The 26697-nt window shown below is 43.2% G+C and overlaps 1 pseudogene across 1 annotated transcript; it reads right to left on the bottom strand.

Moving 5' to 3' along the window:
• Window positions 1-3528: 3528 nt before the first annotated feature.
• Window positions 3529-3953, bottom strand: LOC308552104 (non-histone chromosomal protein HMG-14 pseudogene; annotated as a pseudogene). Its single transcript has 2 exons — window positions 3720-3953; window positions 3529-3626 (listed from the first exon to the last, which is right to left on the bottom strand). The product of its transcript is annotated as a non-histone chromosomal protein HMG-14 pseudogene (transcript).
• Between the last annotated feature and the right edge of the window lie 22744 nt (window positions 3954-26697).

Genomic DNA, 26697 nt, shown 5'->3' with positions numbered 1-26697 from the left:
TATAGCAAGCCCTTCCCAGTTTCACATTTCTTTACACAAATTTTAGTAGATACCAATTTTTACTTCACTGCTCAATATCTTTCCTACAAGTATGAAAATTCAGACAATGTGTATGCGGGTTTCAAGTCACTAATATTGAAGATGAATGGGAAAGTTGCTAGAAGCAAAGGGAAGGGAAGTATATGACAGCCCACGGGAAGGGAGGCCTTTGGCATGCAGCCAAAGAAAGGGATAGGATCCCGAGCAAAGTCTTCCTGGGTCCTGCACCTGCATTCCCGACGCCGCGACACCTCGGTGGGGAGCCAGCTGAGCTGCCCGAGCCGCGGTGTGCTGATACCTGCTGGAGGGAAGTTTGCAGGGCGGTGCCAAGTTTCTTAAATCCTAGGTCCCGGGAAAGGAGTTTGAGGAATATCACTGGGTGCCAACCTGGAATTCTATACCTAGTGAAAATATTCTTTAAATCACAGCCAAAACAAAGACATTTCCCAACAAAGAAAAGCTAAGAGAATTCATCACCAGAAGATTCACACTAGAAGAAAATATAAAGATAATTCTTCAGGCATAAGGAAAATGATCTCACACAGAAAAAACAGAAATGCAGGAAAGAAAGAGTAAACGTGGGTAAATCTAAATAACATACACTATGCAAAACAATAATCATAATGCCTTGTGTAGTTTAAATACTTACAGAACTAAATGCATGACAACAATAGCCCAGATGCATAGGGTTGGGGGGAATGGAGTTAAACAGTTTTAAGGTGTTAACATTATCTAGGAAGTGGTAAAAATATTAATATATACTATAAAATAATAAGCCAGGAATGCATCTCGTAATCTCTAGAGTAACTGCTAAATAATAGTAAAGTATATAAAGTTACTAAAGAAGGAAATGCAATAACATAAAATACTCAGCTTATTCAGAAGAAGGAAAAAGAGGACAAATGTAAAACAAGCACCAATAAAAAGCTAACAGTGAAATAGTAGGTGTAAATCCAAATATATTGTTAATAGCATTAAAAGAACAAAAATAATTACACATTTTTAATTTGACAAAAATTAAGCTGCTTCTCACTGGGTAAAAGCACATAGCTCCTAGTAGGTACAGTGAAACTAAGAAAATTAGGCATCTACTTATGCACCATTTACAATGAGGTTAAAGGTAAAAAAAATGTTTTTTTGCAAACTACAGATAAGTCAGACATCTCTTTTGCCCCTTGTCTTTCCGAATGAGGTCTCCCAAACTTTGAAACAACAACCAAAAGTGAGGAGATAGAGTGAATGGGAGGAAACGAAACCAAAAAAGGGAAAGGACTGGCAACTCATTAAAAAATGGATGTCTAGGGCTTTTCTGAAAGCTGGTGCAAATATTTGAATAGGAATAGGTCCTTAATATTTTCAAGATATTGAAAAAAAGAAATTAAATTAGGTGTTAGCACATCAATTTAATGACCATTAGTCAGGCTTTTGAGTGTAGGCTCTGGGACTCATGGCTAGACAGAGACCATTTGCGGGCCATCTTTGCTTCAAGTTTCTCAAACTTGGACTCCCAAAGATTAACAAGCTCCATAAGAACTTTTAATTTTTGCTTTCATGTAAGTAATTTAAAAATTTACATAAATCTATGCCGGCTTCTGTAGGCAACGTGACCTAGGCTGTTCCCATATATCCCTGCTCATCATCGCATCGGTGCCAAGGCCTTATGCCAGCAAGGCAGAGTGTGAGAAGCGAATCACACTTTTCCAGCGCAGGAAAGTCGTGGAAGAATTGCTTTATCATATGGCACATGGTGATGTAGGCCCTCAGAACCTAACAGAACCTTCAAGGCAATCGTTAATTCATATTCATATTTTGAGCAGATGCCCTTTATAGATCCCATCTTTGCAAAGTTTATCAGCAATAAATGTAGTAGTAAAAACTCGATAGAGACTCATTTGTTAAATTTGTATTTTGGGGTAAACAAAAAAACTGAGCCAACAAAAGACTAGATCTGTGGTTTAAAATGAGCGCATTGTAAAAAGGAAAAGTAACAACACATAATGATGATGATTCGCCACCTTCAGAGTCAAGCTGTAGAGAACTGTAACTGGGCCCCCTTCCTGTGGTCCGAGTGAGAGCTTGGGGACAACCACAGGAGCATCCCAGTCAAGCAACCACGAGCGTTCTCGCCTAGGGGATGGTGGTGCTGAAGGGAATATCGACATCAGCTGGTGGGAGCATCCTGGAATCTTTGGGTCTTTAGAAGATGAAGAAGGGCGAGACCTCACCAACCCCGAGAGATAAAGAGAAAATCAAGGAACAAAAAGGTGACCTCCTGGGAGCTGCCCGCTATAAAATAGCAGCAGGCAGCTTGGGGCATGCAAGTAAAACCAAGTCCTTAAGGGCAGCTCCATGAGAAATTACAGCAAAGCAAAACAGCCCGGCGTTCGTGGAGAGGAACAGGCTCGAACGCACCAGAGGCACGGAAGGGGAATGGTAATAATTCGAACAACAACAAAAATAAAGAAATAAAAGCACGTAAGGAGATTCAAGTAGAGCTCAAAAAAGATTTTCTTAAATGGAAAGCATGAGTTTCAAACAACACAATTTAGTAGATGAATTGAAGGAGAAGTTGATTGCTTTTGAGACAGGTGTGTTTTTTTTTGCCTGTGTCCAGTCATTTATTCAGAAGTTGTTTCTTTCGGGAGTTATGGTGGAATAGTTCATAGCTTTTGCCTGGACCCATCATGGCCTGGGGATCTGGTTTTTGACCCTTTATTTAACAGTTCTCTTTGTGCACCCGGGTATATTTTATTTTATTTATTTTTCCTGTGCTTCAAAAAATTCTTTCATAATCGTGATTTATAGTTGTGATTCTTTTCTAAACAGTTATTCCAGTGACTTTCCGGCTTAAAATTTGGAGGGTAATTTTCCTTAATAGAGTATCAAGTACCAATATCTTCAAATGTTGATACGCTGTTACATCAAATCCCACTAATTCACAACTTAATATCGCCTATACTACATAATCAAATATTCCATCTTTCACAGAACATTAACAAAGTTACTGGGAAAACTGGAGTGCCGCACCGAAGATGTTACAGATGCACAAAATTCTGACAGGGAGAGACAAGATCAAGGAGGGCTTTTCTTTAGCAGACAATTCTACCAAAAACATAGGAATAGAAGTAATTTAAAATGTCCAAGACATATTAAATGCGCGACTGACTCCAAATTGTCCCTTAGTATGCTTTGTGTTATAGCATATAAAAACTGCCCCCCTCTATGGAACGTTAAGCTCACACCCAAGACAACCGAAGCCTCCCATATTCCTATCCCACTATGTTCTGGTTGTAAGAAAAAATAAACAAGTGTCACCTCTTAAAGAAACCATTTATACTTGAAAAAAGTGGGAGGAGGTGGAATGCCCTCCTTCTTAAGATGTTTCTAGAGCTACTGAAAATCCTGCATTTACAAAATAGCTGATGAAGGCATTCCTCTGGATTGTGCAGGGAGGGAGACAGGGACACTGATGGGACGCGGTATGTGATGTTACTCGGACGTGGCTCCCGTCTCTCCTGCTTCCCCTGAGGCTAGACTCTCCCCGTTTTTAGTTTCTCCATTGTTTTCTGCAGGTAGATCTTTTTTTTCTTTTTTTTTGTAGAAGTTTATACATCGATTCTAAAATGAATGCAAACTATAAAGTACCTGGAAGAGCCTAAACAATTCTGCAAAAGAAGAACAAAGTTGGAGAACGTGTTTAGGTTCCTGGTTGGCCACTTTGCCCTGTTTCCCTCCCTTTGCTCCCCCTTTCTCTTTTGTTGGCACTTTTTCATCTGCAGATTTATCCTTTCCTGCCACCTTTTTTGGCTTCGCTTCCACTTTTGCAGGAGCAGGTTTGGCTGACAACCTCCCGACCTCCTCTTGGGCTCCTCCTTCGCCGCCCCCTTGGCGGAGCTGACCGTCCTTTGGGGCATCGTTGGCGGCAGGGTGGGCACTTGCTGGGTGCCCAGGGCACCGCGCGCCCAGAGGCCTTTCGAACCCAGCCTGCCTGACCGCTGCTGCTTCTCCCGCTGCCAGGCTGCTGGGACTGCTGCTGGGGACAGTGGGAGAACCGGATGAACCCTCCCCCCAGGTGTATTTTAAAACTTCTTTCCCTGGACCTAGGATTTCAAAAACTTGGCACTGCCCTGAAACTTTCTCCAGCCTGCATCAGCACACTGCTGCTCTGGCAGCTCACCTGTCCCCACTCCGCAGGTGCGGGGCCCCGGCAGGTTTGCTGGGATCCGTTTCCTTGCTCATGGCTCTATGCCAAGCCTTCTTCCAGGGGCTGTCACATTCACCTCCCTTTCCTCTTAGCTACTTTCCCATTAGTCCTTACTAACTAGCAACCTACATGTGATCCAAAACTTTAGAGTTCTGGAATTTATGCTTGCGTTTTTTTATGTATTCCAGTCCTTTTGCGAAATTCTCTATACTATCACATATTTTTAGTGAACATTTTAATCACAGTTACTTTAAAGTCCATGGCGGATCATTCTAATATCTGAGTCGCCTGTAAGTACATTTCTATTGTCTGCGTTTCCCCTTTGTCCTGACTTATAATTTTTTATTAAATGCTGGATGTTGTGTAAAAATATTGCAGAGGCTTTGATGAAGTTATCTGTTTCCAGAGAGGGCTCACCTATCTTAGTGGGTGACTAGAGTGAGGGCAAATTACCTTAACCCATTCAGAGACAGAGCTGGCTTGAGCCTGGGTTGCATGTAGTCTTTTGGAAGCTACCTTGGCTGAGGGAGGGAGTGGGGGCTGAAATCCAGCCTGTAGCTCTGTTCTCTAAGCCATGATCCCTGTTGTGGCTTTTCAAAGGTTTTTTTTTTCCAGTTTGCACAAAGGTATGTACATGGGCTGGAAGTTGCCTGCTTTCAGCTCTTCCCATTACTGTTGTTTTCAGAGAAAATGGGAATAAAAATGGGCAGGTCTCTTATGGAAACTTCAGTTATGGCTGTGACTTTCCAAAACTTGTAGTTTTGAAATTTCAAGAAGCTTATGAGGCAAAGTAACTGAAAAGAGCAGGATCAGTACATGAATAAAAACATGATGAAGTGGATTCATGATGCATTAAGTGTACACTTAATAATAATTTTGTAAAAATAAAAACCTAAAACAAAAACCTGAGCTGTTTAGATGTCTAATTCGGAGCAGGTCTGAGTGGCAAGTATTAAGACAAAGGGTCCAGGTAGAGAATAGATGCTACCTAATAGTGATTCAGCCAAGTTTCCTCCAAATCCCACATATATATTCACTGAACACTCATAAACCTTCTTGGTTTCAAGTTAATGAGAGCAAAGAGAGTAGAAGACCTAGCAAGTAATCAGAACCTCTTCTAAAGCTGGAAATCAGGCTGCCTCATCTAACATAGTCCTTTAATCCTGACCCACAATAGACATAAACTTGTTTAAAATACTTTACTTATTTAAGTAACTTTATAGACCTTAGGGCTCGAAAACACTAAAAGTATCATTTAAAAATAATTCTTTGCCTGGCCAGTGTGTCTAAGTGGTTGAGTGTTGACCCATGAGCCAGGAGATCATGGTTCAATTCCCGGTCAGGGCATGTTCCCGGGTTTTGGGCTCAATTCCCAGGAAGGGACGCGTAGGAGGCAGCTGATCAATGACTCTCATTATTGATGTTTCTATCTCTCTATCCCTCTTCCTTCCTCTCTCTGAAATCAGTAAAAACATTTAAAAAAACAACTCAGTAAGTTTTGACTAAAAGAAGCACAACGTGATTTGATAAGAACATTTTTCGTGAATTAGTAAATTAGTGTAAATGATATGAAACAGAGAGAAAGGCACTAAACCCTATGCTGTGTTTCCCTACTGTTGATTTTCAGGAGACAGTTAAGTTAGTGTCTAGCATGTGTATTTGTACATTTATTAAAGTTCACACCAGCTTAAAGTTACTTATGCCTTTCCAATTAGATATACCTAAATATGAAAGAGAGAAACCTGTGGAAAAATGTTTCCCATTTTCCATTAATGCATGTGTCTGTGTCCTGTCTGGAAGGCTTGCTCCAGTTCATCTGGATGTTTCCCAGCCGCACTGCGGGCAGGAAAGCATGAGCTCCTTCGCTCGGGGCCTTTTCCAGTCTCCCCATTCCCAGCGGTGGCCTGTGCACCTGGCCTCTGAAATGAGCAAGAAAAAGCTCGAAGGCCAGCCAGTGTGACCCTCCAACTGTTGTATCTAAAAGCAGAGTTTATGGCATAAACTTACATCCTTAATCCGTTAGGGCCCAAGATTTTAGAAATTCAGAAGCACCCCCACCCGCCTTTTCCCCTCCCTCAGAACTACAGGCTCTAACATGAGTTTCAGAATCCTGTTAGAACCTCAGCACCAGGCCTTACTTTATTTGTTTTCTGACTCTTACTGTTACATCCCTTCCCCAAGGCAAAGATAAAAGCCCTTTCTGTTTGTTCTGGGGGATGACCAAAAGGTACAAGACTTCAGAGCAGTGTCTCACCACATTAGGTATCATAACAATCCAACATATTTTTGCAACTAACACCCTTCATAATCTGGCAAAGCCAACTTCCCCCCCCAGCCTTATCACTCATTCCCTTCCTTCCCTCTCCCCATACACCCACCCCATCCGGCCTGCCCACTCACCATTTACCCTGTGGCCCAGCTGTGTGGAACAGCTTTTCTTTCTTCTTTTTCCTCCTTAAATTGAATTAAATTTATTATTTTTTAATTGCAATTGACATACAACATTATATTAGTTTCAGGTGTACAACGCTATGATTAGACACTTACATAGCTTACGAAGTGATCACCCCGATAAGGGGACAGCTTTTCGTTTCCTGAACATGCTGCGTGCTTTCACGCCTACGTTCTTTGCTCCTGCGGCCTCTGCCTAAAACCTTCTCCTGGGCTCTTTCTCCTGCACTGCTGAAGGGGGGCTTATTCTTCCAGGCTCAGTTCATACAGTACTTCCTTGGGAAGCTTCTGGTCTATGCCCCAACCTCCTGAGTCCTTTCTATATGCTTTGCCAGTGTGTGGTTCCTACTGCAAAGAAAAAAAAATAAAGGTCAACTGTGGGTCTCCCCACTAGAGAGATGGAACATTGTTCTGGGCAACTTTGAATCCCTAGTGCCTAGTATAGTAGGAAGCATTCTATACATAGTGAACACTTAAATAAATTAAGGAATGAATGGGGCGAAAGTGGGGAAGTCTGGAGGGGGAGCAAATTTGGAGAGGGGAAAGGCAATAATGAAGTTGATTTTAGATACATCAAAATCGAGGATACTGGTGGGACACTCAGGCGAAGATTCTCCATCATCTAAGTTATCCCTGGCACTCCTGGATTCCCAGGCCTGCTACACACGTCTTGTAATGATGTCAATTGGACCCATCCAAGGTTGGGACTACATCAGTTAGTTTGTAGCAGGAAAGAGATAGTACATTTAAGTGGGGAAACTGAAGAGGGGTGAATAGATTATTTACAGAGGTGTCAAGGGAAAATAACAGGGGTATTGAAGCACCCTGGGACTAGCAATACCTTGATTAGTCCTGAGAGGGCAAGGGGTGGTTGCTGGAACTCGTGAGAGTGGAGCTGGAGCTGTGGTTGCAGCAATAGCTGTAGGAGAAGCTGCCGGCGCGAAGTTGTGGTCTTTGGTGGAGGAGGGATGCAGCCAGTGTCAGCCTGCAGTCACACGAGAGGCACCTGCAGAGAGAATGAATTTCATGCCCTCTCTTTTCTACCTACCCCCAAACTCCTATGAGGCTTTTCCAACTGGAAATTGGTGGGTAAGGGATACTGTTTGATACTATCCATAGAGGTCAGCCTTCTGGGGCATGGAACAGGACATAAAGCATGGAGAGTGGGTCTGGGGCACGAACAGACTAGCTAGCCCAGAGGCTATTTAAATTGGGCCTTCAGCTGCTTTGCAGCCCTTTAATGCTCTTCTTTAATGGAGCATGCCTCTTGACCATATGCTATTAAGGGTTCCAGGGCTCAGGCTGCACTGAGCAAGGCGATTGGTTACAAAGGAAGGAATTCAAGGTGTGGGGTGGAGTTGTAATGAGTAGGGGAGCTAGAAGTCAGAGCTGTCTACAGAAGGAATACCAAGCCTGCGTCTAAGGAGTGAGGCTGTTGGAGGAATGGGTAAAGGAGTTAGAGTAAGGGGAGCGGGAGGAACATAGTGTAGAGGGCTGGAGTGCTGGAGGTGGCTGGTTCAGAAAGGAGGGCACAAAGGAGGCAAGGTGGTTACAGGTGAGCTTTAAAGAGGCTGGTGCCACAGCAGGGTGAAGACAGCTGCTGGCCGGCTAGGTTAAGTATGCAGAGCAGCTCCAACAAATTGTTTCAAATCATTACTGCAGTACTTAAGTCTCTATGCTCAGCCAACCTACCTCTTTCAGCCTGGACCTGGCCTCCCACTTCATCAGCCTGATGAGTTCATCAGACATAGACTTGCTCAGCCTCTACCTCAGTAGCTCAGAACACGTCTTCACACTTCCTGTCTCTCCTTCCTCCTGTCTCAAAAAAGTTACCTTTCCTCTTCTCTGAGCTTCCCTTGTGTCCCTGATTTGTTTACTGCCCCCATCTACCCAGAAGTATTTTGCATTTCAGTTGTCTTCTCTCTCTTAACACTTTCCACTGTGAATAAGCACAGGTGTATTTAGCCTGAACAACAAAATCACAAACTGATTACTCTTTTCCACGAACTGTCCTCTCTCTCCTTACCTTAGGCACCAAAACTGTAGAGAAAGTGGTTTATGGTCACTGCCTCCCAGTCCCATCACCTAATCCTCTGTGTTTTGGCTTCTTGGACAAGCTGTGCTGAGCATGTGCTCCTGAAGTCTCCTGGGGACAATTTTTCATCTTCTTAAACGCTTTGCTCAGTCCAGGGCTATGGAGTCCCTGAGAGATTTGTAACTCTAATGACTTTTGCCTTCTTGAATTCCTTCCTCCTTCATATCCATGACCCAGAGTTCTCCTGGACCTCTGCCCACCTCTCACATAGTCCCTTCACTTTCTCCAGTAACACTGGGCAGGGTGTGGCTCTGAAATCAGACTTACTGGGTTCAAATCCTGGCTCAGCCACTTCTTACCTGTGCAGTGATGGGAAAGTCATTAAATCCTGCTGGACCTTGGTTTCCTCATCTGTTAAACAGAAATGGGAAAGGTTTCCTGTCCATTGGGTTGTGTAAAGGTTAAATGGCTTGATGAACATAAAGCAATTTGTAGGCTACCTAACTTATCATAAGTGCTCAGAGTTAGCTGTCAGCATTTCACTCTTTCTCCTCTTGTCTCTGACATATTTTATTTAACCAAGCAAACCTACACATAATTTCTTGGACTATCTCTATGCTTTCCTGCTCTGTTGGTTTTGCTCACACCATTGCCCCTCCCTGGAAGGTGCCCCTGCCATCTTCACCTATTGAAATCTTTCAACTTCTTTAAGACCCCACTTCAATGTCACCTTTTCCATGAAGCCCTCCCAGGTTATTCAAGCCAAAGCTGACTTCTTCTCCACTGAAGCATCATAGTCTTTTGCTCATTTTTTTTCTGGCATATTTTGCCTTGTAGTGTAATTATTTAATTCTATGATTTCTTTTCCTTACAAGATTTTAAGTTCTTTGATGGCAAAAGAACACCTAATAGATGTTGAATACTAGGTGGTCATGAATGGATTAATATGGGACCATGTGTCCTAACCCAGTGAGGAAAGCATTGCATTAGATCCAATGGAACTGTCTTATAAAGTATATAAACGATCTCAGAGAATACTGGACAGAATTCATTTAAAGGATTCTAAAATAAGATTCATGGGAAAAGGAAAAGAATGACATCAAATACAATAAGCCAGACAGCGAAAGACAGATACCATATGATTTCACTTCATGCGAAATCTAAAAAAATACAAAAAACCAGATGAACGAACAAAACAAAAACAAACTCATAGATTTTTACAGAGAACACAGAGAACAGATGGGTGGTGACCGGAGGGGAGTAGGGCTGGGTGGGGGAGGCTGAAACATGGAAAGGGGGTGACTTGCATGGTGATGGACGGTAACCAGACTTACAGTGGTGACCCCCGTGTAGTGTATACTGGCATCAAACTACAATGCTGTATGCCTGAAATATATATAAACTTGTATACCAATTTTATCACAATAAAAAAAGAACAAACACAAGGGTTCTTCATGCCTTTTTAATGACTAGTAAACACTGGGAGAAATATATAAGAAACTGAAGGTCTTAACCTCAGAAAAACTATTTGATTTGAACACATATAGGAATGAAATGCAGAGTCGACAGGGTTTAGGAATTAAGTAAAAAAAAAAAAAAAAGTTTACAAATTGAGTCCAGGAAATAATATATTGAAAAGCTCAGGAAATAACTGAGAGAGTTCAAATCTGGCTCAATAGGAAAGAGAGATGGAAACCAGGACAGGTCTTGTACACAGTGGATCTTCACTAAATATGAGTGAACAATGAATTGAGGAGTGGATTTGTCAGGGTAAAATCTTATTGCTTTAAGATCCCCATATTCAGCAAGACTAGACTGAATGTGAATCATTTGTCTATGTGGCTTTGATAGTGCACACTTTAAAAAAAAAAAAATCTTTATTGATTTCAGAGAGAGAGAGAGACAGAAACATCAATGATGAGAGTCATTGATCGAGCCCGCAACCCGGGCATGTGCCCTGACCGGGAATTGAACCCCGATCGCCTGGATCCTAGGTCGATGCTCAACTGCTGAGCCATGCCTGGCCAGGCCAGGGTTTCTTCTTAAGTCTTCCTTGTTGAGTTTTTTTTTTTTTTTTTTTTTTTAGGAATTATTCCTGAATCCAAGTTCTCTCTCTCTCTCTCTCTTTCTCTCTCTCTCTCCCTCCCCCTGCTCTCCTTCTCTCTCTCCATTTATAAATATATATATTTAATTTACTTCTCTGACTGCTTAATGCCAGGTCATAAAAGACAAGTAAATACACCTAAAACTGATACCAAATAATATTGAATGTAAACTGTAATTGAAAAATAAAATTTAAAAAGACAAAAAGAAAAAAAAAAAAGACAAGTAAGGACTAAGGAACTGTCACAGAGAGGAGACCCAGAAAAATAACAACTAAATGCAATGTGGGGGCCTGAATAGGACCCTGAAACAGAAAAAGAACATTAGTGGGAAATCAGATGGGATTTGAAGAAGTCTCCAGTTTAGCTAATAGTATTGCACCAGTGTTCATTTCTCTCTCTTGATAATTATATTATGGTTATGTAATATGAGAAAAAGCCATATGAAGGGTACATGGGAAATCTGTTTTACAACTTTTCTGAAAGTCCAAAATTAGTTTGCAGTAAAAAGTTTTAAAAAGAGGTCATTCTGATAGCTGTGTGGAAAGTAGATGGTGGGGGTAGCAGACTGTGCATAAGAAAAGCAAGTAGAAGTTCATAAAAGGTAGTTTGGAAGAGTAAAGACGGTGGCGGTAAAGATGGAAAGTGGTTTGTTAGTTTTCCATGCCTCTGTCTCATTTTTTGATTCCTAATATTGTTTATTTATACCATCTTCTCCCTTTTTAAATTGATAAAACTTGCTTATTATTCTTTTCAACAAACTAGCTTTTAAAAAAATCCTTTAAATTTTTTCTTTGTTTTCTATTACATTCGTTTCCGTTCTTTGTTTTCTCAATAAATATTTGCTGAGTTCCTATTATATTCCAGGTACTATTCTAGGTACTTGAAATAAATCAGTGAACAGAACTGATCAAGATTCTTGTCATCAAACCCACCAAGTCTTAAAGCCAAATAAGCCCAGCAGCAGTCCATTGTAAGAGGGAAATGGTACATCTGGGATCAAGCCCAAGTAGCACCAGAGGACATAAGTAAGCTGTTTGAGCAGGCAATCCAGACCCCACCTCACCTGCACAGTTGCCTCAGTGCCCCTGCCCCAGCTCCCAGCTCACGCTTAGGGCCATCTGGCAAGACCCTTATGACGAGCTGAAGGAGAAGGCATAATCCCAAGCTTGGTTTAGAGATGAATTGGCTTAGTATGTTGCGTAAGCTGTGAGAGGTGCACCTGGTCATCTCCTTTGTTTTGAAGAAGTGGCCTTAGGTGAGAATGCATGTAGATTTCTGGGCAGTGGACAATGGCCTGGTTGTCTGGACAGGAAATGTCAGAAGATCGGAGACAAGGAAGTCTAATGTAGAAGTATGTGGATGGATCTATGGGAGAGAGCATGAGTGTGATAAACTTTATGCCACTTGTAATGCTCATCAGAAAGCATTTACCATAAAAGAGGCTCTGAACAATCAAGTATACAAGCTGACTCAGACAGTTGACATTAGCCAGCCTTCAACATCAGCCACCCCAGACTGGCAGGATGGACACGTGAAAGGCGTGGTCATGGTGATTGAGATGGAGGCTACTGATAAGATCTAGCTACTGCTGCTTTGAATGTCTGACTTGTCAGCAGTAGAGACCAATGCTGAGCACCCGAATATGGCACTATCCCTTGAGAAGACCAAACAGCAACCGAGTGTCAGGTCATTAATGTTAGGCTTCTTTCTGGAAGGATCAGCAGTTGGTTTTCATAGTGATAGATGCTTATTCTGAGCACACCTTACCTTTCCTGCCCATAGAGTGAGCCTCAGACAGCGTCCTCATTTGGGGGCTTATTGTTCTGCAAACTACAGCTACCATCAAAGTCCTGTGGATTTCTTGTATCCTGGGCCATGCAGACAAGAAGAGGTGTCACTATCTTGGCAGAAGCAGAGTTGCTGTTACACAAGGTGGCAGGAGGAATACCTGTCGAAATAGATGATCCACTTGGGAGCCTCTTGGTGTTACCTGGCCCCTTGTACCTGGACACATGTAGCAACCCCAACCTGAGAAGTTGCCTCAGAAATGAAAACTTGGGTCATAACACCAGATCTGTTATGAAAGCTGGCGGTAAAGAATGGATAGTGGGGGAGAGAGATGGTGAGTACCAGTTGCCCTGGTAGGGACTCCAGCAATACTCCATTCTCTAAGTTTTCCTTTAAGATTAGAGGCCATGGGAACCATGGGTGAACTGTTCTCGGAACCTACATGGAGAAGTAGATCTATGCTCCTTAAGGGGTGGACTGGGGCTATCATGGAAATGAATTGCTCAAATCTCCTGCTGTGGGGAGTGCAACTGACTGACAACCTCTCTAGATCCACCACCATGTTCACACAGAAACCTTGATTCTCCTGGGCTCTTCCAGGTGTGACTGAGCAGGTGTGAATGGGTACTAGAGGAGACCCATTCCTGTAGATCATGGAATAACTCTAATGGGAAACTTTAGCTCCAGGATGCCCCATTGACTTGGCCAGACTTTCATAGATCTGTGCTGCTATTTGAGACTCTTCTTATCCAAACCTCCTTCCTTCCTCCTCTCTTTTCACAGGTGGCTTTGTGATCTCTCAGCCTACCCCTGCTTCTTTTATGTTACACATCATATAAAGCTCTTGCACATCCATTCCCATCTTGGCATCTACTTCATGGAAATGAACTATAAACTAGCCCTTGATATTTAAAGCCATAAGACAGGGTGACATTGTCAATGTTGTGAGTGCAGATGGAAATTAGAAGCAAGCTCCAGGGCTGACATGTAGACTGAAAGAGAAGAGAAAAATTAACAGCAGAGACTGACAAGGGGTGGCTGGTGAAGTAGGAGGAAAACCAAGAGAATGTGGTGTCAAGTAAAGAAAGTGTTCCCAAGAAAAGGAACCCTTGACTATGTCACTGATGCTGCCAGGTCATGTAGGCTAAGGATTACAGGATTTAACAAGGTGATGCTCATTGATGACTTTGATAAGAGCAGTTTTAGTAACAGGTGTGGAATTTTGTCCTGTTTCAGGGACTTGAGTTTAACTGACCCTACCACACAGTGTCACACCAGCTCAGACACTCACCAACCTGACTTTCTGTTCCCTCCTTGTGTTTGGTATCTAGAAAAATCACTGTAGGAGACTTTCATTTCCAGTAAGATAGTAGACTGAGATAGCCAGAAAAAAATCCGGGCCCAAAATTTTGCTTTTGCTTTGATTTCAACTATGCTTTAATGATATAAGTAATTAACTTCACTGTTTCTCACATTTTTATCCAATTGCTCCAATGCCCTTTCTTCAAGTTTAACTATTACTGATTTGAAACAAAGGCTCTGGCATATGTTTATTAACAGCACAGATGTGGGGGCAGAGCAGCCTGGGTGTGCATGTTGAATGCCAGCTCTGCCTCTTCTCTGCTCTTGTGAAGATTCTTGGAGGCAACTTATGTAGCACTGGCACCAAAGGGGCATTTATTGATGTCAGTGTGTTGGGTACCATTATGACTTAGCAGGAGTAATAGAATTAATGGATTTTTTGGACTCGATTCTATTCTGTTGATCTGTTTATGTTTACCTGTGCCAGGATACTGATTTAATTTCTTATGGTTCGATAGAATGTTTTAATATTAAATAGGTAAAATTCCCAGTGTGAACTTTAACTTTTTATAAATAATTTTAAACATCTTTGGTCTTGCACATATAATAATGTTTTCATTGCTTCTGTTTTCCAAGTCAGTTATAAAAACATTCTAATATCTTTTAGTATTTTAGTATTTAGGATTTAAATATTCAGAATGAAATCTTTTTTTAAATTGACCTTAGTGAGAGGAAGGGAAGGAGAGAGAGAAACATTGATCAGTTCCCTCCTGCACCTGCCCCTACTGGGGATCGAACCCACAACCTGGGCATGTGTCCCTACTGGAAATCAAACTGGCCCACCTTTTGGAGTATGAGATGACATTCCAACAAACTGAACCACCCTGGCCAGGGCCAGATTATAATCTTAATTCAGAATTTTATAAAAAGGCTACAGGCAAAGGATTTAAGAGGAAACCTTTGAGTGGCTTGGAGATATTTTTATTGGCTTGATGTACCATGAGAAAGAAATTACCTTATTATTTTTCATTGCAATTGAGAACCAAATAAGGAAATAGGTTTAAATTGCAGCATGGGTTTCAGTTAAGCAAAAACAAGGACTTATTTTGTTTTTAAATATAAGTCTGTTTAGGGAGTGAAGCATATTTCTAAAGAAAATGTTAAATACTATTCTGCAGTTTTTTTAAAAAAGTGTCTGACCTGCCCAGAGTGGCTCAGTTGGTTGAATGTAGTCCTGGGTACCAGAGAGGTTGCCAGTTGGATTCCAGTCAGGGCACATACCTGGGTTGTGGTTTCGATCCCGGGTCAGGCATGTACGGAAGGCAACCGATTGATCTCTCTCTCTCTCTCTCTCTCTTTCTCTCTCTCTCTCTCAGCATGTCCTATGGTGAGAATTAAAAAAACAATCTGTACTCTCTCTTCCTCTCCCCCTCCTTCCTTCTCTTATTCTGCTGAGGGGAAGGGAACAAAACCCAGCTGGTTACTTGAGGGACTTTCTAACTTATAATTACATAAACTGTAACCTTTGATGTAGACTAACCTGCATTTTGGGACTTTTCATGCATGTCAAGAACCATCCTCATCAGTCTCACTTAAGAACATAGTTTTGCCCACTAATATCTCTTAAAACATTTATTTCCTTTGTCTTAATCTGTTTTTCGTGCTTTGTCATTAGTGATTCAAGTATACTGCTGAATCACTTTCTGTTTCCATTCTCTCTTAAAATATGGCTTTTCCCCTGTTTATTTTCTGCACATATATCATGGGGCAGGGAACAGCAGGAAATGATCCCTCACTGGTCACTATGATTTAGCACTCTGTGGTTTCTTTTGCTGCATGTTTATTTTTTTTTTAAATTCACACTCACACTAATTTTATTAATGCTCTTCCCAGCCTAATGCACATGATGGATGCTACTTTACATTTTGAGGCAATAGTAAAATATGACCAGCAAGCTGGAAACAAATAACAAAGACTCATGGCATTGCAGTTCCCAGCAGGTCTCACTTTCCAGTAACTTCATTGCTTTGGATTAGCATTAATTAACTCAATATTATCTAGAGTTAGTATCATAGTGGATGCTGTGTGAGATGGTGTGTAGTTATTCATTCATCATTCAGCAAATATTTATTGAGAGCCACCTGTTAGGTGCTGGGAATATATGGGGAGAAACCAGATATGAAGCTTTCAGTCTGGCAGGATTGGCAGACATAAGTGTTACACACTATGAAAAAGAGAGCTGTCAATGAATTATTTCAACACACATTTCTTGACTACCTTCTGCTTTGTGCAAAGCATTGGAGTTACGTAGCCTGGGAAGCAGGTGAGCAGGGCTGCCTGCTAAAACGTAGGGCCTTTCTGGGGTCATGAGTGAACCAGTTGCTTCCCTGGTGCATGAGCAGTGTAGGAAATGTCCCTCCTGTCTTCCTACTGCCTGCCACCATTAGAGCCACCATCACATGGGCTGCCATTTCAAGGTGGGCAGCGGTGGCAGTGGAGGGAAAAAGCAGAGAGAGGAATCCTCCCAAGCAGGCGAGGCTCGGAGCAGGCCCGGTGAGGGTAAGTGTAGGTCCCTGTAGCCACGCTCTTTCCACGGGCTCTGAAAGTGGGAGTTTTGGTAGCCTTTCCAGCTTTGTCTAAGCCCGAAATCACATCGAGAGCTATGCCTTCCCTCCCCTTAACCAACCATTTATTCACCCCGTCATTAAATCACCTGGCCCTAACTCACATTTCTCCCACGGTGTGATCTTGCACACAGAGCTCCTCCTCCACGCTTCCCCCTTCTGGGTGCTTTTTGGCCTTGGGTGCCCACTGGAATTATCTGGGGATGCTTGACTTCCACCTCAGGGATTCTCGTTTAAACGGTCTGAAGTGCCTAGCATCACGATTTTTTAAAGCTCCCAGGTAATTCTAATGTATTAGAACAATGCAACACAATCGAGACTCATTAATCTAGAAAATAAGAATGACCAGTGCACCAGCTAATCCACTAAAGGGGAGAGAACTTGCTAATCATCTTCATCTGTTTGCTATGTTAGGAAAAAAATCACAAGGTTAAACTAGAGTCATAGGGTCTTAAGTAGACATTAGGTGTAGAACTGTTGTAAATATAGTTTCCAGTCCAACTGGGGAGTCGTCTCGTAGGAACCTGAATCTAGAACACAGTGCTAATTCTGTGGTGATGCTACGGACTGAATGTTTGTGTTCTCCTAAAATTCTCGTTGAAATCTTAACCCCCAATGCAATGGGATCAGGAGGTGGGGCCTTTGGGTGCTGATTAGTAAGGGTAGAGCCTTGGGGAGTGGGATTAGCACCCTTATGAAAGGCACCCCACAGAGATTTCTCGCTCTCCTTCTGCCACGTGAAGACACAATGGGAGGACAGTTTGGAAGAGGGTCCTCAGCAGACTCTGGCCATGCCGGCACCCTGAGCTTGGACTTCCCACATTTCAGAACTGTGAGGGGGAAACATTGTTATCTATGCTACTTGGTCTATGTTTCTTATAGCAGACTGAACTAAGACAGGCTGTGACAGTTCATGACCAAAGGTGGCCTAAGAGAAGGTAAAGAGTTATAAACAAGCGTTGCCATGCTGGATTTATCAGGGAAAGTGTGCTTTTGGAGAAAGCCTGTCCAGGTTTTTACAGGAAATTTCACATGATTTAATCAGTCCCTTTGTTTGGTTATACGAACAAAGGAGGGTTTAATGCATGATTTACTGATTAGCAACAGATAGTTCAACGAGGAGCTGATTACCCTCTTCGGATACCTGAAAGGTTGTTCATGGAATGAAAACTGGATTTATTCTTTGGAGCCAGAGGGCAGAGTGAAGATCAAAAATGAAATGTTACATTGTAGCATATTTCCACTCAGTATAAGGGGGTGAGGTGTTATCTGTACAAAATGCTGCCCAATAGTGGAGTTGGCAACACCAAAAGGTAATGAGATTCTTTTTTAAAAAAATTATTTTCCAATCACAGTTGATATACAATATTATATTAGTTTCAGGTGTACACCATAGTGATTAGACATTTATATACCTTATGAAGTGATCAACCTGATAAATCTAGTACCCATCTGACTCCATATACAGTTATTACAATACGATTGGCTATATTCCCTGTGCTTTATAACTGGCAATTTGGATTTCCTAATCCCTTTCACAACCCCCCTCCCTTCTGGCGTCAATCAATTTGTTCTCTGTTATCTGTGTTTGTTTCTGTTTTGTTTATTTTGTTTTTTTAGATTCCACATGTAAGTGAAATTATATGGAATTTGTCTTTCTCTTTCTGACTTATTTCACTTAGTTCCATTCATTACCCTCTAGTTCCATTCATTACCCTCTAGTTCCATTCATGTTGTTGCAAGTGGCAAGATTTCAGCTTTTTTGTGGCTGAGTATATATCTGTCCAGTTTGCCTACTACCCTTTACTGAAGAGACTGACTTTACCCCATTGTATATTCTTGCCTCCTTTGTCATAGATTAATTGACCATACACGTGTGAGTTTATTTCTGGGCTTTCCATTTTGTTCCATTGATCTATGTGTTTGTTTTTACGCCAGTACCACGCAGTTTGCTGTCCTCCGGCCCTTCTGTAGCTCTCTCTTGCCTTGCACAAACCCTGTTCATTGACCCTGAAGTCTCCAAACGATTTTGCTGCCTGTCTGCAGTCCAAACCTGACGGCCACCTTCAGGGTCCCTGCTGTAGGATGACATCTGTCTTATATCTATTACTCTGCCCTTCTCCTCTCCAATGTCCTCCCGACCAGATTCCCTCTCAAACGTTTCATTCTGCTTAGTCTCCAAAGATAAGAACCTGAGAAATATATGCTAGTGTTATGACCATCGGCTCCCCTATCCTTAGGAAACAAGAATATAGGCGGGGGTGGTTTGGAATAAATGTGGAGGGTCTGGAGGTGGAGGTCATGAGCAGGCCTGGGGAGAGGCTTTTTCTTGTCCTCAGTCCTTAGGGTCAGGCAACCTGCAAGCCCACGTGCAAAGATTGCTAAATTTTGATTTGTGGGTGCAGAGATTTAAAAAAAAAAAGCTACACTTTTTAGCCACAGATTTCTTTCTTTTATGAATATCGGAAAGTTACACACATTATTCCTGTGTTATGTTAGAAATCATTCTTATGAATAATAAACCAAGATTTACAGAAAAAAAATCCCATATAAAGTTCAGTTTAGCTTGGGAGACAAAGTAAAAAGGGCACATCTTCAAAGTAGAAGAAGAAATATTTATTTTCAGAGGAAGACACACTCACCAACAAAACACCGAGAGGTCTTAGGCTTCCTGTAAGAATTTTATTTCAGTGGAATCTTATAAAAGAATGAAACTGTTTTTCTTAAGGAAAAAATAACCATAGATTGTTTTCTATCTGGGAAGATTTTAAAAATAATTCTTCCTCCCCCCCCCACCGGTTTTTAAATTCTGGCTTTCACATGCTCTCTCTGAATTTTGTAAATTGGACTCCTCTCCCTCCTCTAATAGCAGAAATAGTATTTTCTGTGTAGAGGTTTTTTTTTTTCTCTTCTTTTGGGAATCAATTCTCAGGACAAGATGTGGGTAAGAATAGCAAACATCTGAGAAAGTGAGTGGCGATATATTTTATTTCTCTCTGCCATAATCAAAGACTAGCGGTCAAATAGGGTGAAATCACCTTCCCCCCAAGACTGTCAACCCTGCCTCTGGAAATTCACCTGGGAAATGTTACCCAATTACAAGAGGAAGAACACCACACACATGTTCATACGCACACATGTGTGAGCAGTCATGCATGCACGTGTGCACGCGTGTGTGCGTGTACACACACACACACACACACACACACACACACACACACACAGCCTAGCTCTCTCCCTTCAGTTTCTGCATTCACAGGCACTTAAGACAGTTTGAAAGGAGACTCACAGAGAGGCAACAAAGTCCCAAATTCCCATTCTTTGAGGACAGTGGCAGCCAGTAAGAGCTATCATTTGAAGCTGGGTGTTTCCCTGTGGTGTGTACCTTGTGGCCAAGCCATAGAGACTTGGTAGGAAAACGACCCACTGGCATGTAGGTAGGTAGGTCCACTTCTGATCATGTGGACTAGAGCAGGCCTTCTAACTTTCACGTACTTATGAACCTTGGGGATCTTGTTGAAATACAGATTCTAATTCAGTAGGCTTCTGGAATAGGATAGATTCTGTACTTCTGACAAATTCCTGGGTCATGGGGCTGCTCGTAGAAGAAGGATCTCTCCCTGGCCCTACCTGCCTACCTTCTGACCGTCATGGAATTTTAGAACTGGAATGGATCTTGGATTTAGTCGCTCCTAAAATATTGGTCTATGGAGTGACTGACTGCATCTGAATCGGGGGGGGGGGACACTTTAAAACCCTGGATTCCCAGAGGTTCTGATTCCCAGGCATCTATATTCTCTCTAAGCTCCCCAGGTCCATTGCTAAAGCAGAATGGCTTTGGGCCATCAACAATCAACTCATTTTATAAGTAAGTAAACAGGTTGTAAGTGGTTATGTGACCCGCCCAACAAGACCTTATTAAGTGGTGGAGTCAAGACTGGAACTCAGAGACCCCTCTTTGGCTGCCTGGGGCAATTGCTTCCTCCAAGAAAGCAAAGCAATTTCCCATCTCTGAATAAATGATTCTTATGTATAAAATAAAAGTCAGGTCCATTGCTGTTTAATGAGGTTTTCCACCCAGAACATTTCCTCTTGCTGAAAGCAAGTCAGAAGAGGTCTAATGTGAATCTGTCTCTACCTACTCAGAGGGGAAGTTGCCTGGAGAAGTGTGCTACAGAAATGGAAATGATTCCCATTATATTCCCCTGGGAGATTATTTTGTAGTTTAAAAGGAGCTTTTCCTCAGTGTTTTTCTGATGCCCAATGAAAACATTGATGCTTTCAATGGTTTCCACACAGTCAGCAACCCTAAAATGGACAGGCCATCTTTTCTCCTTAGAACTTGAAGCTTTCGTGTTTATTTTCATCTTATGTGCCATAGCTACAGTGTGAGGTGGCCTCTGCCTGGTCTCTTTGATTTTAGGTGAAACACTGAAACTCAGCACAAAGTCTGCCCCTTCTTCCTCCTTACTGAGTGGTGCTAATTCAGGGAATGGAACTGTGGTTTGGATTTTTCCTGCAGTTTGAGTAATTCCAGTTTCATCGTTTTTGGTTCTTCCTTTTTGGGAAGAAAAAAAAAAATCTCCATTAATGCTGAAGAAAAGCATATGCTGGTCTTGTCCCACGTAAACAAGTAAGGTTGAGGAAGGAACACCGCTTTGGAGGGCTTTCTTTGCAGTATCTGCACCTCAAAGCCAGACTTTTCCTCTCCACCTCCAGTGAGACATCTCATCCCAGGGCCTCCCGTCCCTGGTCCTGAAGCCACACTGGGCTACTCTGGCGACCAGAGACTGAGGCCTGTGGGCGCCTCCTGAAGGTGTTTCCTGGTAACCAGGACGTCTGGTGACCCATGTCTTTGGGTTTGTCTGCTAGAGACAAACCTGTTCACGTCCTCTGAATGCTGCCTCTAATGAAAGTATAAACAGGGGACAAGCCTTCTTCAGAGTGAAATTTCTTTCTGGAGCAGTCTTTAAGCGAGTGGCCTAGATTACTTCTTATTTAAGGACATTCGAAACCTTTCTGGGGCAGTGGGTTTCAGCAGGAGCTTTCGCTGTGTAGTGGACAGCGCCCGGGACTAGCGAGAGGGTGGAGAGGGGGCGAGGCTGCCCTCTGGACGCCGCTGGTGTCCTGGTGAGCTTCAGGCTTCCTACCCTGAAGCCATAAAGCCACCCGACTCTTTAAAAGGAGAGGGGATATGTCAAAGCACTTGGTAGGCTGTAAACCTGAAACAGATATAAGACAGTACTGTTAGCACCAAGAAACAATACCCATTATATGTAACCGTTGGTCTTGTCCGTGTCAGCTTTTATGAGCGGTGTAAAAGATGGTGTGGCGGCCATGTGGCGGCAGGACAGTTCTCCTCCCACATCTCCTACAGGAGTAGAGTTCACTGAGTCCCAGCTGCCGGCCTCCCAAGGTCAGCGCAGCATGAGCCGGCCGTGTCTTCCAGGAACCGCTCCCTGCCCGCAGCTCAGGGCGCGGGGGCTCTAAGGCCGGGCGCACAGGCTCCTCTGAAGGGCGACTTGGGCTGAGGATCCCTCATTAGTCCTGCTGAAACTTTCCTAGAAACTCCAGAGAAGTTTCCCCCCTCCCTCCCTCCCTCCCTCCCTCCCTCCCTCCCTCCCTCCCTCCCTCCCTCCCTCCCTCCCTCCCTCCGAGGAGAGGCTCAGATCTCATCTCCTGCCATCTCTACCTTCCTCCTCATTCCCCCCCTGCTGTTCCCTGTCTTCATCTCTTAAGGCAAACCTTTGCCTGTCTTAATCTCATTTTAGCGGCTGCTTCTTAGAGGCTGGGAGTGATGCGGACCATGGAGTCAAGTTCCTGTGGCTGTCCCACAGGGCCTAGAGGTCTCAGCTGCGACAGTTCCCTGACCGCCCCGAGCTCCCTCGGCACATGCTTCCCGGACTAGGTCAGTCCTCTGGTTCTAATCGGTTCCCAGGCAAGAGGACAGTTCCCTTACAAGTGTCCTGTTGCCGGCCCCTGCACTCTCTGGCTGCCAACTGCCTAGGTGGCCACTTACAGGGAGGGAGCCCAAGCGCCCATTGCGGGACCTGGGACCTGGGACCTGGGACCTGGGACCTGGGACCTGGGACCTGGGACCTGGGACCCACTCAACCGGCTCCACAGCCTCTCCCTCAGGCTGCCACTTCTCTCTTTAGTCCCTCATCCGGAAAAGCCCTCATTTTGCCCCTGTTCCCCCATAGTCCTTAATGAGAATGAACTAGGTTGTGAAGGAGTTAAACATCTCAGTGATTTAAAATAGCGAAGGTTTATTTCTCACTAGGCCCTCATGTCGGACCTGGTTTGGCCCAAGGGCTCTGCTTGTCACAGTCCCTTAGGGCCATGCCTGAGGCTGAGGGAGGTGTCCTCTCACAGGTGCCGCCCTGATGACTCAGGCAAAGAGAAGACTGGAGCCGAGCAGCTGCAGGTAAATGCTGTCTTCCAGAGGTGACACTCCATTCTGCTCACATTTCTTTGGCCAGAGCAAGTCACTCAGCCGAGCCTAACCTCATGCGCCAAGGGAGCCCCGGGCTCTGGGGAAACTGTCGCCGCTGACAGCCCTAGGCTGCGGGACAGTTACGGGAAGTTGAATCCTTTGAGAAGTAAAGGGCAGCAAATGGAAAACGTGGTGTCATAGTCCCTCAGAAAAGGGGGGTCTGAAGGAGCCCTGGTTTTTCACACATAACCTCTATTGGTTGTCCTGGAAGCCCATGAGAGCTAAATTCCCTGAAGGGGTGAGAAAAAGAATTTTAATCCCCCTAAGGCTGAGCCTCAAGATGTGTAACACAGCAAAAGAAGTTGAGTTTGTCACACTCTGCGGCAGTCTGAGCTCTATAAATACCCACCTGGCGGCAAGGGGCTTGGTGTTTGATTAAAGGACTGTTAACGTGACCAAAATACCACGCCACCAATATCCAGGTGGCAATAGGCCAGCTCGTTGTTCCCAGCCATGGACCAGGGCCTCTCCAGCGGTTCCCAGGGCCCCTGGCCCAGGAACAGGAATCCTGGCAAGTAACCCGTGATGCCCGCGCCTGTGGCGGGGTGTGACTAAGCAGGGACTGTACACTGACCATTCAGGAACCGACAACACCCCAGTTGTTGCAAATGGCCTGAGAAGTGAAACGCCTCTGGCTCCATCCTTTGTGAGCTGCACTCTCAGAAATGGATGGGGAAGGATTGTCTCCTGGCCTCGGCTAAATGACTCTCTTTACGCAGCCTGTTGGGTTCATGCTTCTCCAAGGGGGTGGAGAGGTTTTTAAGTGCTTTGAATTAAAAATGCCAAGTACAGTGCAGATTGAATTCCGGTTCTGTTGGGTTGATTGCCCCATGGTATCTCAAGCAGGCCAATTCAATAGAAAAATTAAGTCAAACGGTTTGTTCATGTTGTGGGAAACATACAATCAACAAATGAACTTCAAGGTCCATTTTTCCAGTGGCCACACAAACTCAATTTGCAGAAAATGAAAAAACATAAAATATATGTAGAAAATGAAACAGAGTCCTCTCCTTAAAAGATAATGCAGTGTAATAGGAATTAAAGGATTGAGAGTGATTTAGCAAAGGAATTAAGCATTAATGAGAGAACTTTTTGAACCTATTAGCTTGAAAAAGTATAATAATATCCTATTTGCCTCAAAGGAACACTTTAGGTCTCCGTGATTACTTTCTCTGGGCTATCGCTGCAATGCAGCATCTGGTCCCTCTAGGTTTTAAGAAATTCATTAAAAAAGATCGTTCGCAGTCATGAGCTTCATTGTAGGTCCTGACAAAGCAGCCATGAGAGTTATTCAGTATTTGAGCATAGCTGTCTTGGGTGTAACGCTTTAAAATGGGCTGATGTCCCCTTTTTGTCACTGCTCATGGAACAATGACTCAGTGTTCTATGTTGTTCTCTAAAACCAGGACCCAGTTAGGGTCCTGTGCAGGGCACAGAGCAGCCTTTTCTCTGGGTGCTGGTTTACATCCTTGCCGAGTTTTATTATGGGGTGACGACTTCTTCTTTTTTTTAAAAAATGTATCTTTATTGACTTCAGAGAGAGGAAAGGAGAGGGAGAGAGAGAGATAGAAACATCAGTGATGAGAGAGTCATTGATCAGCTGCAGCCCACAACCTGGGCATGTGCCCTGACCGGGAATCGAACCCCGATCACCTGGATCCTAGGTCGACGCTCAACCGCTGAGCCACGCCCGGCCGGGCTGACGACTTCTTCTTCCAGTCTTTATTCCACCTCGAATCATAAGGACAAGGCCCATGTTTGCCCAAGGAGGGACAGGCAGTATTGATTTTATCCTGTCAATAGTTTGTGGGCATGAAAGACTCGGAAAGCCTCCCTCAATACTTATTTTTAGAAAACTATTAGATCACTAGATAACAATTTTTGTGGAGTTGAGAGCCTTCTTGTTTCCTCTTCGTCTAGGGACAGTTTGGCTAAGGGTATAAACAGGTACTCACCCAGATCTATTTGAGGATCAGAGAGAGATGCCTGGATCCAGCATTATGGAAAATACCTATCTTTAAATTAGTAGTGAGCAAAATATGTGTTTTCATTTATAACCTAGAGCCCTAACTAAAAAAGAAATGAAGTTTCTCCAGAAACTAACTTCCTCAATATCGGGTGTGATTATTAATCCTCTAAGAGAGGATTAGGAATACAGTCTGTCTCAAGGTGGGGCTTTGGTGACACCATTATTAATCATGGAACTTAATATTCCCAAATACAAAGCCATCCATCAAGCACAGAAAATATGTGACAATAATAGCTACAATTTACTGACCACTTACTATATATAGCTCTATTCTAGGTACTTTCCAGGTCTTATCTTGTTTAGTTTACCACCCAATAGATTGTGTAATTGAGATTATCTGTGTGCAATTTGGTGGGAAGAATATGAAACGAGATTTTTTAAAAAAGATAGCTTGTTATTTATTACATGAGTCTGGAAGCTCAAACACGGTTCCTCTGAGATTAAATCACCGATACACCCATCTTTGTGTTGACGTTTTCCTGTATGGCTGGACATGCAATTATTTACTAAGAGCCAGGATTCTTGCAGGCAAGTACCAGAACCCAAGTGATTTTCAACGGAGAGTTTTCTATTTAGAAGTACGTATCAGTGGAAATGCCTTCAGCTGTAAGTAATAAAATATCCTACTAACAGTTGCTTAAACTAAAAACATTTAACTATTCCACTTAATAAGAATTCTAAGGGTTAGTGATTCAATAGTTAGATTAGCGGTCCAAAAGTGGCAGGCTAAGTTGCCATCTTTATAATTGTCTTGGCCTTTTCTTTAAGGTCACAAGGTAGCTGAAATAGATTTAATTATCATGTCCTCACATAGTAACATTTGAAAGATAAGGCAGGGGGTGACCAGGAAAGTGGAGCTCTCTCCTTTTGAACAAATTATTATTCATCCTGGGTTCATTGCCTCCTGTAGCAGGCAGAATAATCCCCCTTCCCAAATATCTCTATGGCCTGGTCCCTGGAACCTGTGAATATGTTACCTTACATGGAAAAGGGACTTTGTGAATGGGATTATATTAAAGATCTTGAGATGGGGACATGATCCTAGATTATTAGGTGGGCCCAATGTAATCACAGGGTCTTTATAAAAGGGATACAGGTGGGTCGGAGTCAGAGAAGAAGATGATGGAAGCAGAAGTTGGAGTGACCCAGGGCCACAAACCAAAAAATACAGGCAGCTTCTAGAAGCTGGAGAAGACAAGGACACGGGTTCTCCCCTAGATCCTCCAGGAGGAACACAGCCCTGGTGCCTCATTTTAGACTTCTGACCTCCGGAACTGTGAGATAATAACTTTATGTTGTTTTAAGTCACTGAGTTTGGGGTAATTTGTTACAGTGGCCATAGGAAACTAATATGCCTCTCAAACAAAATTGGGATTCTGTTAACAAGAATGAAGAGGGAGTAGCTGTGGGTGGGTAACTGAGTGTTTCCCACATGCCAGGAGAAGAACCTGAGTCACCAAAAGGCACAGTCTAGTGAGTATTGGCTAAAGAAAAACCTGGTAGGTGCAGCTTACAGATTGATGGGTCTAGAGTCGCTGTTTGAATGGGAGCATTAATGGGCTAAATGTGTCTGACCTGAGAACAATATGACCGAGTTGTACGTGGGACCTAAGATTGCTAGATT

This window comes from Miniopterus schreibersii, assembly GCF_964146895.1.
Source record: "Miniopterus schreibersii genome assembly, chromosome: 1".
Classification (NCBI taxonomy): Eukaryota; Metazoa; Chordata; class Mammalia; order Chiroptera; family Miniopteridae; genus Miniopterus; species Miniopterus schreibersii.
The sequence above is the reverse complement of the archived record's forward strand: the minus strand, read 5'-3'. Positions and strand labels throughout refer to the sequence as shown.